At 39.6% G+C, this 15,779-nt stretch overlaps 1 protein-coding gene across 12 annotated transcripts in view; it reads right to left on the bottom strand.

Moving 5' to 3' along the window:
- Positions 1-15,779, bottom strand: part of ATXN7 (ataxin 7) — a 151,655-nt gene that overhangs the window by 110,002 nt on the left and 25,874 nt on the right. For all 12 annotated transcript variants that reach the window (XR_004182146.1, XM_031663220.1, XM_031663216.1 and 9 more), the window contains exon 2: positions 7,189-7,287. The gene's annotated coding sequence lies outside the window, so the exon portion shown is untranslated. The remainder of the gene's footprint in view (positions 1-7,188; positions 7,288-15,779) is intronic.

Genomic DNA, 15,779 nt, shown 5'->3' on the forward strand with positions numbered 1-15,779 from the left:
TGTGTGAATGACTATGAATGAATACAGTTATCTGTCCTCCTCTCCTCCCAAGTACACACATAAAGAAATATGAAGAGTAAGACCTTACCCCAAATTACTTCTAGGTGTACTGGTCCATAAACCTTTCTTCCTAGAAACACAATTACTAACTACACTCTTATGGTCATTCTGATTTTAAACGACATCATCTATGGCTCAAGGCAAATATTTATTTTCACCAATTTAATCTTTTATTTTAACCAGTATTCTCTTTTGATCAACATAAAATTTTCAAGACCTTGAGGCCTTGATCCTCTGTCCACTTCCTACTATGCCCCCACGTCTACATCAAGGTGTTCTAAGTGAAGGAATTTCAGGAATGGAAAAGGGGAACCAAAACAAAATTGCTCCTGGTGAGAAATCTGCCTTTCCTGCCTTCCAGAGCTTGCTCCATCTCTTTGGAAAACAGGTATTTTCAAAAAGCATGAGGATTTTTCCAAATGGTTTCTGGGGCAGTGGCAGCAGAGCAGCAATCACAAGCGGGTGATTAGTGGGCTGGAATCTAACTTATCATGTATTTCTTTTTAAAAACAGAGCCAAGGCCAGGCACAGTGGCTCACACCTATAATCCTAGCACTTTGGGAGGCTGAGGCAGGCGGATCCCAAGGCCAGGAGATCAAGACCATCCTGGCCAACATGGTGAAACTACATGTCTACTACAAATACAATAATTAGCTGGGTGTGGTGGCACGTGCCTGTAATCCCAGCTACTCAGGAGGCTGAGGCAGGAGAATCACCTGAACCAGGGAGTCAGAGGTTGCAGTGAGCCCAGATTGCGCTACTGCACTCCAGTCTGGCAACAGAGTGAGACTCCATCTAAATGAAAACACAGCCAAATGGGTAAATTGAATGTCATCAGAATTAAACTTCTGTGTTTCAAAGGATACCATCAAGAAAATGAAAACCCACAGAACCTACACATTTTTACAAATCATATATCTGATTAAGGGACTTGAACTAGAATGTAGAAAGAACTCTTTCAGCTCGGTAAATTAACAACAAAAACAACAAAGTAAGTTCAATATCATTAGTCATTAGGGAAATGCAAATCTAAATCAGAGATACCACCTCTCACCCACTAGGATGGCTGTAATAAACAACAACAACAACAACAGAACAGAAAATGAAGAGTGTTAGCAAGGATATGAAAAAACTGGAATTCTCATACATTGCTAGCAGGAATGTAAAATAGTGTAGCCATTCTGGAAAACAGTGGTAGTTACTCAAAAGCTTAAACACAGAATTAGCATATGATCCAGCAATTCCACTTCTAGATATACACTCAAAAGAACTGAAAGCAGAGACTCAAAGAGATACTTGTGCACTAATATTCATTAGCAGCATTATTCCTAAAAGCCACAAGGTAGAAACAACGCACATGTACATCAACAAATGAATAAACAAATTGTGGTATATCTATACAAAGAATATTATTGCCAGGTGCGGTGGCTCATGCCTGCAATCCCAGCACTTTGGGAGGCCAAGCCGGGCAGATCATGAGGTCAGGAGTTTAAGACCAGCCTGGCCAACATAGTGAAACCCATCTCTACTAAAAACACAAAAAAATTAGCCGGGCATGGTGGCGCACGCCTGTAGTCCCAGCTACTTGGGAGGCTGAGGCAGGAGAATCGCTTGAACCCGGGAGGCGGAGCTTGTGGTGAGCCAAGATTGTGCCACTGCACTCCAGCCTGGGCAATAGAGTGAGACTCCATCTCAAAAAAACAAACAAAAAAAAACATTATTCAGCCATAAAATGAAGCACTGATACATGCTCCAACATGAATGAATCTTGAAAACATTATGCTAAATGAAAGAAGACAGACAACTAGGTCACAAATTATTTGATTTCATTTAGGTGAATTATCCAGAATAGGCAAATCCATAGAGACAGAGAGAAGATTAGTGGTTTCCAGGGGCTGAGGGAAGAGAAGATGGAGGGTGACTGCTTAGGAATGGGATGGGGTCTCCTTTGTGGGTGCTAAAAATGTTTTTGACCTAGATAGAAGAAACAGTTATACAATCAATATTGTGAATACACTAAAAACCATTAAATGTACAGTTTAAAGGGGTAAATTTATGGCATTTGAATTACATATCAATAAAGCTATTTTTTAAGCCAACATTAAAACTTGGAAAATTTCACAAAAAATTCCAGATTGACTTTTCTTGAAAAAATCCTAAGTAAAATCTGACACCACCAGCCACAGCATTCCTCATGGGAACATGAGTTGGAGATGAAGCTGGTCCTGGAACCCATCTCTGCCACTACCTAACTCTGGACGTTGGCAGGACAACTTTTTCATCTGTACCTCAGTTAGCTCCTCTGCAAAAGGAAGATAACAATAATATCTACCTCATGAGCTTATGAAGAGTCAATAAATTAATATGTTCAGAATAGTGCCTGGCACATATTAAGTGCTCAGTGTGTGTTAGCTACTTTCACATTTTATAACAATTCGTCCTCTAATAGAGGTATGTAACCGTTACTTTTCAACTTTTTGTTTTTACAAATAAAATAGCATATACTGTAATGGTCCAAAAAAAAAGAAGTGCAAGACAACCAAGATAAACATTTTTTAAAGAAACATGCAAAAAATACTATGAATCATATGTACCTATTTTTGTGAAAAAGTGATGATGATGATGATGCTAAGTTTATGCAAAAAACAGTCTAGATAACTCTGGATTTACCATATGAGAAGCAAGGGGTAAAAGAATTAAAGGTGCTTTAATTCTTTAAACTCAAAGGAACTTTTTATTAGCATATATATTTATATAATGTTTAGATTTTTTATCAACATAGTTTTATAGTCAGGATGATTATTTTAAAAGATGATTATCCTTTTATAAAGTTTTTTTTTTAGAAGAAGAAACTCTAAATATTGAAACTTTTGTGAGATTGCCACAAAACTCTGTTAGGTGAGTAGCAACGGCACAGACTGATAAAACTACAGGCCACTGCCTTTGCTTGAAACTTCATCTTTAGTTGCAATTCCCAGAGCACCAACCTCTCTTGAGTTTCCTTCTTCCTCATGGAGTATATGGTGCTATATTTATAGCTGCTAAACTCCTTGGCCAGTCAATATCTTTCAATATCTAGCCAAACCTTTTCCCACCCTTAGCATCCACCACTGCCCCTTACAAAGACTCCACTCTAGCTAAACTACCTTCTCATGTCTAAGACATAAAGTACACATTTCTGAAAGTCTTTCTAAATGCCATTATTTTTTAAATACAATTCACATAACTAAAATTCACCATTTTCACCATTTTATTATTATTTATTTATTTTGAGACAAGGTCTCGCTCTGTTGCCCAGGCGCAAGTGCAATCCAGCTGGTGTAATCACGGCTCACTGCAGCCTCAACCTCCAAGACTCCAGTGATCCTCTCAACTCAGCTCCAAAATAGCTAAGACTAAAGGCACATGCCACCACGCCTAGCTAATTTTTGTACTTTTTAAATAGAGACAGGGTTTCAAGTGTTGCCCAGGCTGGTCTCAAACTCCTGGACTCATGTATTCTTCCTGCTTCGCCCTCCCAAAGTGCTAGATTTACAGGTATGAGCCACTGCACCTGGGCTTTAACCATTTTAAGCGTACAATTTAGTGACATTTAGTACATTCACAGTGTAGTACAACCAATATTACTATCTAGTTCCAGAACATTTTCATCACTCCGAAAGCAAACTCTGTATTTATCAAGCAGTCACTGCCCACATTCCCTCTCCAACCCCTGAAAACCACATCTGCTTTCTGTCTCTATGGATTTGCCTATTCTGAATATTAAATGAAACCACATAATATGTGGCCTTTGTGTCTGGTTTCCTTCATTTAACAAAACGTTTTCAAGGTTTATCCATGTTGGAGCATGTTATCAATACTTCCTTCTTTTTATAGCTAAATAATATTCCACTGTGTGATATACACACACACAATGGAATACTATTCAATCTTTAAAAAGAAGGAAATCCAGCCAGATGTGGTAGCTCACAACTGTAATCCAAGCACTCTGGAAGGAAGGCCAAGGTGGGAGGAACACTTGAGCCCAGGGTTCAGGAGTTCCAGACTAGCCTAGGACACATAGTGAGACCCCTATCTGTATTTTTTTTTTTTTTTAAAGAGAACTCCTGTCATTTGCAGCAACACAGATGAACCTGGAGGATATTATGTTAAGTGAAATAAGCCAGGCCAAGAAAGACAAATAGGACACAATCTCCCTTATATGTGGAATCTTAAAAAGTTGAATTCAGAGAAGTAGAGAATAGAACGGTGGTTACCAGAGGATAGAGGTGACGGGTTTAGGGAAAGTTAGTCAAAAGGTACAAAATTTCAGTTAGGAAGAATGAGTTCAAGAACTTCAGCTGCAAAACATGCTTACTATAGTTAATAACAATGTGTTGTATTCTTGCAAATTGCAAAGAGACTAGATAAGTGTTCTCACAACCAAAACATACGTATGAGAAGTCATGCCTACCTTAATTAGCTTGATTTAAGCCATTCCACAATGAATACATATTTCAAAAGAATATACTGTACATGATAAACATATCCAATTTTTACTTGTTAATGAAGAAAAAAAGGTAAGCGCCAATTCAATGGCAGGGATATTTGTCCTTTCGATTTACTAATTTATCCCCAGTGCCCATAAGAGAACATAGCACGTAGGTTGGCACCCAATAAATCTTTGTTGCATGAACAGATATTGGGCCTACAATCTGTTGCTGAGAAGGGGTTGCCACATTAGGTGGATCATGGACTGGATGGTTTCTCACAGTTCCACCTGGCTCACTTTATTTCCCCTCTCTGGTCTCTCTGGTCTCTAGAGACTTTTGAACTTGTGACTCCTCTTCTTTCTCTGCTTCTTGGTCACTTACTTCCTGGCATCATATTAATCTTTTCATTGGTATAATATTCAAAAAACCCTAAGTTATCACTGCAGTCCGTGTAAATCACCTCCTATTCTTCTCCTTTTCCTCCCAGGGACAATCCCCATGCACACAGTAAAAACTCCATAAACAGGCACTAAAGAGCTCCTTTGGCATTCTGCCAAACGTGTTTCCTCTTAGCTTCTCCCTATACTCCTCCATTGTCAGTGACTGGACACCATACAGGAAAGCCTGTTTCTCTCTTCTCTGGCACCTTGCAGACATGACACAATGAACAACATTCAGTGTGATGACTTCAATGATCACTGAAAGATATCTCTGCATATCCCTTCAGCTTTAGTCCAGAAAAATTTTAAGAGACTGTTTTCAAGGTAGAGACTTCATAGCTCCCCAAATTGTTCTTTTAAACATCTCAATAGTACTAAAACACTTTCTGTGAAGCTGTTTCAGATTGTTAATGGTAAAAATGTTATCTTTTATGTGTTGTCTGAAATGCTACCATTTTTGTTACAGTTGCCTAAAACCTGATTGTGGCATCACATTTGTTACCTAAGTATGTAAGATAATTGATTCCAGAGGCTGAAACTCCTTTAATCTTGTTTCCATTCTGTTCTGTTTTAGTCTTTAATGACTCATCTTAAACTGCACCTTAACTTGTAAGTTATCTCATTCCTTTCAGAAGTAGGAGAATAATTTTGTTGTTGTTGTTGTGTGCTTTTTAAGATAGGGTCTTGCTGTCGCTGGGGCTGGTGTGCAGCGGCATCATCATGGCTAACTGCCTCAAGCTCTTGAGCTCAAATGGATCCTCCTGCCACAGCCTCCTGAGTAGCTGGGACTATACGGCATACACCATCGTGCTTGGCTAATTTTTAAAAATTGTTTGTAGGCCGGGCGCGGTGGCTCACGCCTGTAATCTCAGCACTTTGGGAGGCCGACGAGGGCGGATCACGAGGTCAGGAGATCGAGACCATCCTGGCTAACATGGTGAAACCCCGTCTCTACTAAAAATACAAAAACAAAATTAGCTGGGCATGGTGGCGGGTGCCTGTAGTCCCAGCTGCTCCAGAACCCGGGAGGCGGAGCTTGCAATGAGCTGAGATGGCACCACTGCACTCCAGAATAAAATAAAATAAAACAAAATATTTCTAGAGTTGGGGGTGTAGCTATGTTGGCCAGGCTGGTTTCAAACTCCAGAGCTCAAGCAATTCCTTCCACCTCAGCCTCCCAAAGTCCTGGGATTACATGTGTGAGCCACTGTATTCAGCCCTGTTTTTTTTTTAATCAAAATTCCTCCAGGAATTTTCTGCTTTGTATTATGTGAAATTTCACCACTATCCTCCCCAAAACAGTAAATGTACAATGGTGGACATGCAGTGAGAAACTCCATTAATGTGCCAGGCATTGGAGGCTCATGCCTGTAATCCCAGCACTTTGGGAGGTCAAGGCGGGTGGACCACTTGAGGTCAGGAGTTCGAGACCAGCCTGGCTAACATAGCAAAACTCCATCTCTACTAAAATACAAAAATTAGCCAGGTGTAGTGGTGCACACCTGTAATCCTAACTACTCAGGAGGCTGAGCCACAAGAATCACTTGAACCTAGGAGGTGGAGGTTGCAGTGAGCCATAATCACACCGCTGCACTCCAGCCTGGGTGACAGAGTGAGATTGTCTCAAAAAAAAAAAAAAAAAAAAAAAGACACTCCATTAATGATGGCTGCTATTTTTGTAATGATCAGAGACTACTCATTACCATAGAGCTGTCTGGCAGCCTGGGCAAAGGCACTGGGCCCAGAAAGTGTGCCTGAAGAACGCCTGCCTGTTTTACAGTCTTGCTTAGGATCTTCCCTGCCCTAAGCAGCTGGGTCTACATTACATGGAAAGACAAGAAAACAGGAGCTGGGGGAATGGTGCTGGAAAGAAACAAGAGCACACTTTTGGATAACTTCCAGAAAAAAGTGGGTATAGACTGGGAGAGAAGGAGGATTCTATAACTAAAGTCTTCCTGCAATTTTAACAAATTTGGAGGGCATGTTATTTAGCAGTTTTTGTGTTGAGAAACAAATACCTAATAATATCATACTCCTAAATTCATTGTCATTTCATTTTTCTAAGATCATATTCAGGATTACATTTAACATTTGAGATCTTACACAGATGCCTCAAAATTAACAAACTATCATCCTTTGGTAAAACTCAAACTCTGTTATAACTGGAAGCACTGTATTTGTTCAACTGTGCTTGCGATCTCAGAACAGCCAGTTACCTTTTCTTTGGAGGGTAGGCCAAAAATCCTGATCGATTTACCAATGGATCTTCATCTGCTGCAATTGTGAAAGCTCGTTCGTCTTAATTCGGTTCAGATCTACAAAAACAGAAAAAAGGCAAATGGATGAAACAGTGGATGGACAAAGCTAATCAGAAACATACAGTCTCATTGGTTGCCAGATATTCCAAAATTATATGTGCTTTGAGATGTCAAACTGTTAAATTTCAAGACATTTTACCAATTTTATAACAAATGTGATTTGCGTGTGTGTGTGTGTGTGTGTGTGTGTGTGTGTGTGTGTGTGTTACAATGAACTTAATTGGCTATATTTACAATAAACTAAGAACAAATGACTATTCAATATGTACACAGTTAGCCTCCTGGGGTTTAAAATCATTGTATGTAATTTGCACTAATGAGTTTCCACTTAATTTTTAAAATGGCGATTCAGAAAGCCTGCTCCTATGAAACTTGTCAAATCACAGATTTTAAAAATACAGATTGAATAAGATTATTATTTGGAGAGCTCACGCTGTCCTTCTTTATCATTTCAGCAGTTTATAAAAGCAATTTTTAATACTTCAACAGGAAACAAAAATTCAATTGAACCATCTTCCTAAAAAGCACAAGGAAACTATGTGCTCCATTATCTTCATAGTTGTGTGCATATATTTCAGGTAAAATGTGCTTTTTAATTAATTTGTAGAGGAGCAATGAGTTAAGGAGTCAAGAAATTACAGATTAACAAACCAAAGTTAGAAAATAAGCTGGTCTTCAAATCTCACATGCAGAAGAGAAAAAGCAGCAAACACGGGCAATGACACAGCTATGGGGCAGACGTTGTCAAGGTATAAAGCACAAGACAGGCTGAGCTCATATGAAAAAATCACTACTCATATACTTCTCTCCCTGTAATCCTCACTGGCTATAAAGCAAGATATGGAGGAGGTAATATTGCTTTGCTCAATTTTTATTTATTTTCATGTACTCTAAAATGGTAACCAAATGTTTCTATGGCCTGAGATCCTAAGATAGGAATAAAGCATCTCTGAAAATCAGTGGCTGAAATTATATGCCATGTTTTGAACATTTATTCATAATTATCTTTATTAGGTTTTAAGTTATTTCCAGGTCATACTGCTTCCCTCTCCCTTTTTAAAAGTGTCAATTTTATCCACTCAAAATGCTATTCGGTAATGCTTAAAATCATTCCTACAATCTTTATAAACCAGATGTTTCTCTTCAGATTTCTAATTCCTTCCCAGTCTCCTTTCTTTTTAAAAATTTCTCTGATTTCCATTTTAGTGCTCCTTTTCTGCCTTACTTCCAATAAAAGCTGCTTTCTTGTTTAACATGTCTGTCCTGAGCCAAAATGCATTTCTTTGAATCCTAAATACTTTATAGCTATGCAAAAATCACTCAAAGCTAATTACAAATTGCCATGATAGAGGCAGTCAATAAAGACGTTATGTTCATGATAAGCATTCACCACCCTGATGGTGATTCCTTCAGAGTAGACAGAAGGTGAAGGCAGAACAACACCAGCATCAGATTAGACTCCGCACTTGATCTTATTTCACTAGGTGAAGCCATTTTTCAGTTTTCCATCTGGACACTGCTGCTACTTCTCCAAAGTATCCAAGGAAGTCATCAGATTCAGAATACTCATCTCCTTCAGGATAGTTTTGGTTTTAAAAGAATTCATCACTTACTAGTTGCATACTGTAAAAATGCTTTATAGGAAATCCAATTCTTAGAGAAAAATGATAGTTGCAGTTACTAAAAATAAACATTTAAAAACAGTAACTTCTCTACTTAGAATAGGGGTCAAAAGCCTTTCTTTAGTAGGGGAAAAACCTATTATATGCTTGTATGTATTCTCTCATTTGATCTTCTAATAACCCTGTGTTCAAAAGAGCTGTTACTATGATCTCCATTTTACTACTGAGGAAACAGACTGAGAAAGGTCATAATTTGCTCAATATTACCCAGCAAACAAGTGGTGTGAAACTAACTAGAATCCAGGCCTTTGGTGATATTTAGTTCCCTTTCCAGTACACCAAACTGCCTCAATGGCAACTTAATTTTGTTTTGCAAAGAGAAATAGTTAAAAAGAAATCATTTTAAATAGACTTGGAAAATTTTCTTAGAATCATTAAACTTGATACCTTTTATTCATTCAACGACTACTACGTAATAAGCATTCAACAAATATAATTTTTAAAAAGATTTCTTTAAATGATGGTCAGTTAGCAGTGGGAGAGAAAGAAAGAAGACATAACTTGAAGCATCAGTTTATTAACTCTTTTTTTTTTTTTAAGGGGAAGGGAGATTATATAAGACATCTTTCTCCTAGAGGAGCTCCCTAGCCTATGTTGACCCTTTTTTCTAAGAACTATGTAATTCTCAACTCCATGCCAAGTCATACTTTTACTATGGGGCTACAAACTACTTACTCCCAACTTTGTCTAAGCTGGACACACGACACAAACTGAGACAGTCAATGTGTTCTTCTTAGAACGAGAAATTGAGATGAAGAGGGTCTAGTTTGGTGGAGATTGCAAGCTACCTCTAAGTGCTATTTCAGTCTATAGGAAAAAGACAGTCAGCAAAGGGAGAATGAAAGAATGAATGTGCTGCTCAGAGTGAATCTGACCCAAGAGGTCACTAATCTCCTGTTTGTCCCAGGAGAAAAAACGAGAGAGAAAAAGAGAAAGAGAGAGAGAAAGAGAGAGAGAGAGAGAGAGAGAAATGAGAGAGACAGAAGAGAGAAGGAAGGAAGGAAGGAAGGGAGGGAAGGAGGGAGGGAAGGAGGGTCTCTGCACAGGAGTGTTCTTGGGCTTTCTTGTTACCGCCATAGCCCCTGAGTGGCCCACAGCACTTCCTTCCCTAGCTTCCCTAGGGTTCTAAGAAGCCCCTGGCATCTAGGGTAAATGCCCCCCCTTTTTATGAGCTTATTTTTTGAATTGATTTGTGATAACTGCAACAAAAAATGATCTTGTCCAAGATAGTAAAAAAATGTATTTTAAAAATAGAGCTATCACCAGAATGTGTTATAAAAGAATATACTGCAGAAGCCCAAAGGGTTCAGAAACACCCCATCATTCATTTTAAACAGAGAAAAGCCTACAATGCTACATGGGCAGTGTTATATTGGCTTTTACAGGGAAAATGGCTTATTTTCTAGGAGTAACATTTCTGTGTGCTTTTAAGATTCAGAACTTTGTTGCAACTTAAGGCATAATCTGAATCACCTCTTGTTATGTCATACAGTCTGTCAAAATTAAGTATAAACCTGCTAATCACAATAAAGAAAAAAAGGCTAAACCAAGTCAGTCTTGTTTTTAACAGAATAAACTTAACTTCTTAACTTATAAGCAAAATCACCAAGCTTTAATGTGAGACTGGCACCCTAGCTTCTTAAAGAGTGCATAAGAGGGAAGAAAAGGGGCTAGAGAAATGAATCCTACAAGGAAAACACAGTTGTGATCTTATAAATTAGAGCTTGTTGCGGGAGAGGGAATAGGGAGGAAAAAAATAAAACAAAGCAACCTGAAACCTTGAAGGCTGACTCCAATCTCTCCATTCTAGATATGAAAAGACTGAAACCAAGAGAGATGATCTCAGCTGCTTTATTTATTCAATAAAAACATGTTGAGGCTGGGGCACAGTGGCTCATGCTCGTAATCCTAGCACTTTGGGAGGCCAAAGCAGGAGGACTGCTTAAGTTCAGGAGTTCAAGACCATTTGAGGAAGAGCAAGATGCCGTCTCTACAGAAAATTTTTAAAGACTAGCCAGGCATGGTGGCACATGCCTGTAGTCCCAGTTCCTCAGGAGGCTTAGGCAGGAGGATCACTTGAGCCTGGGAAGCTGAGGCTAAGGCTGCAGTGAACCATGATCATGCCACTGTACTCCAGCCTGGGGCAACAGAATGAGATTCTACCTCAAAAACAAAACAAAACAAATTGAGAATGTGCTCCATGCCAAGTACTGTGTCTGGCACTAGAATTGGCAGTGTTATTCTCAGCTAAGTCACCTAACTCCTAGGCTGTGCGTTTTTCTCTTCATCTTGATACTCGCTGCAAATGGAAAAGTCCACAGACCTAAAATAGCCCACTTTTTTTGTTTTCTATGTTGATCTTGGGGGGAAAAAATGGCTTTGTTGCTAATATTTGAAAGGCAGGAAGATTCACATAAAATTCCAAACTCCTGGTTTCTCTGGGAAAATCTAAAACTCTGGCCACAGGGGCCAACTTTCTTGGAGGAGATGACTGAATTAAGCTGTGTTGGGAGCTGCCCTTTATCACTGGGCACGTAATTTCCAAAGTACTCAGCTGGCTGTATCACTTATTTTCCTTTCAAACCTGTCTCCTGTAGGTAGCCATGCTTGTGCCCCCAGAACTATACTGTCTTCCTAAATCTTTTCTTCCAAATGAAAATCGACCACCCAAACCCAAATTTTTAGCAGGTTGTAAAAATGTTTAAACCAAGTTATATATCAACTGCAGACATACTCTCCAAAAATACAAATTAACATGGCATCTAGTTTACTTCCTCTCTTTGGACCCCAGTTCCACCTTGCTTTCACTCTCACAGGCTTTCTCCTTGGCAAAGCAAATTTAAGAACGAAACTCTATACACAACCTCTTTTCTCAATGGTGCTACTGGGTATTTCCCTCTTCAAAGGTTAGAGGGTTTTTCTACCTACTGAGCTACAGCCACTGCTCAGTTATTCCACTGAGGATCAAGTCAATGTGAAAACACACAAGTGGAGAGGGAGTCAAGGCCAATTGTGAGGAAGGGCGCCAGTAACTCTGGCCTGGGTTTCTTGAGTACATTTCAGTCACTGCAGTCAGTCCTAGGGCTTTCCCAACACTTCATGGAACGCCTCACATGGAGTCTTATTTTTAAAGAGCCTCCATTTTCTAACAGCTTCTATTAGTACATACTTACACAATGTTTAGTCCCTCTCCTCTCTCCAAATATGTTCAATATAGCCATCCTTCACTCTTTTGCCATTTCAGGATGCACAGTTCTCCCATCTTGAGCCCCTCTCTCCCAGGCTTCACTGAGGTTAACTAGGTTCCCTCTTCTTTTAGCAAAGAAAGGTCAGCAAGGCATTTTTTTTGTCCATTATTTGTGACTATAGGGCACCATTTCACCATTAGCCTAAAAGAAAACTAAAATATAAAATTCCCAGTAATTCTCCCATTTGTCATTGTGCAAAACCTTGATCAAGTCAGTAGATTTGAAAGTCAATTTATGAGAGCACATGACAATAATAATAGTAGTAGTAACTGACATTTACTGAACACTTACCACGTGCCCAGTAACAAAAAGTAAGCCTTTTACATGCACTTAGTATTCCCGTCTATAACAAAGGAACTCTTTCTGTGCTCCTTTAACAGAAAACTGAGGCTTGTGAGATGAGGCCAATAAAAGCTGAGGTATTGCATGTTAGAGTTGAGCTTAAAACCATTTCCTTCACTGCCATACACCACAATTCCCACCGGTTTCTCCACACCTGCTGCTCATGCCTCCTTGAACTCCTTTCTTACTTTCCAAGTAACTCATATCCACACTTCAAAACCCAGCTCAGATGAAACTTCATCAGGTCATCATGCCTACTGCTCTAGGTGGGCTTCCTGGAGGCTGGGTCCGCAACATTTCATCCTTGTATCCCTAGGGCCCAGCGCTGTTAAGTGTTAATAAATGCCTGATGAATTGAATTGGATAAAATGGAACCACAGGTTCTGACGGCTACCCAGGTTAATATGTGCCTGGAGTGGGATGCTATCGCCTTGCTAAGAACTTGCAATTAGGCCAGTGGAATAAAGAGATGCTCTGGCATTTACCTTCACTCTTCCCAGGCAAACTCACCTACGGACATCAATGCTAAGGAAGGGAGAAGGAGGGATAAGAGGCAAATTAAAGTCCAGTACTCCTGTTGACAGGAGTTGGGGTGTGTGTGGTGGAGGTGTCTTTAAAGTTGACTGGGAGGAGGAAAGCCTGGGGAACAGAGAGAGTTTGTCCCCCAATAGTCTACCAGGGGAACGTGAATCTCTTGTGACTGGCCTGGGGTTACAAAATTCTAAAATTTATATATGTGTCCTCAGTCAAGTCATTCTTTGCTAGTCTAGCACGGTCCCTTAGGATAGATGTTAAATAAACAAACAGCATGCATTTTACTCTGAGGCCATACTTATCAACACTACCAATAAGAACAATTTTCGCTGAGTGCTTAACTTGGATCAGACCCTCTGCTAAACTCTGTACATGTACTATCTTGTTTAATCTCCACCACAATCCTACAAAGAATGCTTATAAGTGAGGAAATGCAGGTCTGTAACAGATAAATGGCTTGCCAAAGGTCACTTACCAAATGACTGACAGTAAGGGCAGTGGCTAGTGGGATAAATGTAGTTTTCATTAATAATGCTCGTAGAGTTTTTAATTCTTCTACTCTGCCTCTTTAAAAATTACTTCCTAAATACAGACTGAGCAGCATACAACAAATTTCACTCTAATTTCACTCTTCTCTGAAAGATCCAGGGAAAATGCTTCCACTTCTATTAAGCCTTTCTAAATACTATTTGTGATAGAGATTGCCAATAGTCACCTATATTTACATTCTCCGCCTGAGCACATATTTTGCCTAAATTTCCCAATATTCATTGCAGTAAGGTCAAGACATGTGACTGAATCCAAAATGTAAATAAAAATGTTGCGTAAGCCAGGTGTGATGGCTCACACCTGTAATCCCAGCATCTTGGGAGGCTGAGGAGGGAGGATCCCTCGAGGCCAGGAGTTCGAGACTAGCCTGGGCAACACAGTGAGACTCCATCCCTATGAAAATTAAAATAAATAATTAGCCAGGTGTGGTGTCCCACACCTGTAGTACCAGCTACTTGGGAGGCTGAGGTAGGAGGATCACTTGAGCCCAGGAGTTCAAGGCTGCAGTGAGCTATGACTGCGCCACTGCACTCCAGCTTGTGCAAGAGAGCAAGACACCATCTCTTAAAAAAAAAATGCTGGGTCCAGGCACAGTCGCTCGTCGCTCACGCCTGTAATCCCAGCACTTTGGGAGGCAGAGGTGGGCGGATCACTGAGATCAGGAGTTCCAGACCAGCCTGGCCAACAAGGTGAAACCCCATCTCTACTCAAAACACAAAAATTAACCAGGCGTGGTGGTGCACGCCTGTAGTCCCAGCTTCTCAGGAGGCTGAGAAACGAGAATCGCTTGAACCCAGGAGGTGGAGGTTGCAGTGAGCCGAGATAGTGCCACTGCACTCTAGCCTGGGTGACAGAGTGAGACTCCATCTCAAAATAAATAAATAAATAAAATAAAATAAAATAAGAAATGTTGGTTGCCAAACTTCTGGGCTAGGCCCATACAAACCTCTCTGGCTTGAGCTTCAGTCTCTCCTACCCTCCTCTGCTGGTCAAATGGAAAGGACTCCAAGCACCTACAGGAGGGCACAGCCACACAATTTCACTCCTGAATGACTAGGGGAATCAATAGCCTCCTTGCCAACACACTCTGAGCTTAAACAAGAAATAAACATATATTAAGGCACTGGGGTTTTGGGTCATTATAGCAGTCAGCCTACCCTTATGAAGTATTCTTACTATCATAATTTTCATTACCAACAGCAACCGCTATAATTTATTGAAGGTATACTAAGTAGTAGGCATTATATTAAGTCTTTTATATACATTACTTTATTCACTTCTATGAGGTAGCAAAATCATACAGATAACAAAATCAAGGGTCAGAGATAAGTAATCATTTCCTCTTCTGAATATTAAAGCACTTACAGTCTGAAAGATTTCAAGAATAATTATGTAATACCTTGTTATACATGTTGCATTGATGGGTTAAGCAATTTTTAAAGTCCTGTAGTTAGTTGATATTTTCCTTTAACTCAAAACTTGTTTCCCTCATTTGGATAAACAGCTAAGGGGAGAGGGGCTGGGTCTTACATGTCTAAATTCTGTATCATTTTACACATTGTCTCATGAATATACAAATTAATAGATATAATTATATTCTTTACGCCATTTCTCACAGGCATGTATGCACCATGTCTCACTCCTTCTCTACTGTGTTTTGGTCAACAAACCCCTTGAGTAAATCTGACCAAGAAAATTGGCTTGCTACGAAGAGTTGCTTAGGATGCTGCTTATTTCAGGCCCATAACTTAATGAGTATTATTAATGCAATTTTTCAATACCGCAATTACATGCATGAATGTACATAAACACTTAGCAAAGTGGCTGGCATATAGCTGATGGTCAATAAATGATTGTTTCCCTTCTCCTCTATCCCAATAGCTACTTTAAGTACAATCATATGCTGCTTAAAGAAAACAAATGTGATCAAGCGAAAAATGTTAAGCTGGTAAGTAAAGGATGATTTTAATTACCAGGAATATTTTCCCAACTGGGAGGAAGACTGTCTAAAATGTTAGGAGCCAGGGCCAAACAAAAATCAATTGCTAGTTGCAAGATTATCCTATTCATAAAAATCTGTCCTGACACAACCTCAGGAACATGAATTCTGGAGAAGCTGAGGAGCCAGTGCTTA

Source organism: Papio anubis, chromosome 2, assembly GCF_008728515.1.
Source record: "Papio anubis isolate 15944 chromosome 2, Panubis1.0, whole genome shotgun sequence".
NCBI lineage: Eukaryota > Metazoa > Chordata > Mammalia > Primates > Cercopithecidae > Papio > Papio anubis.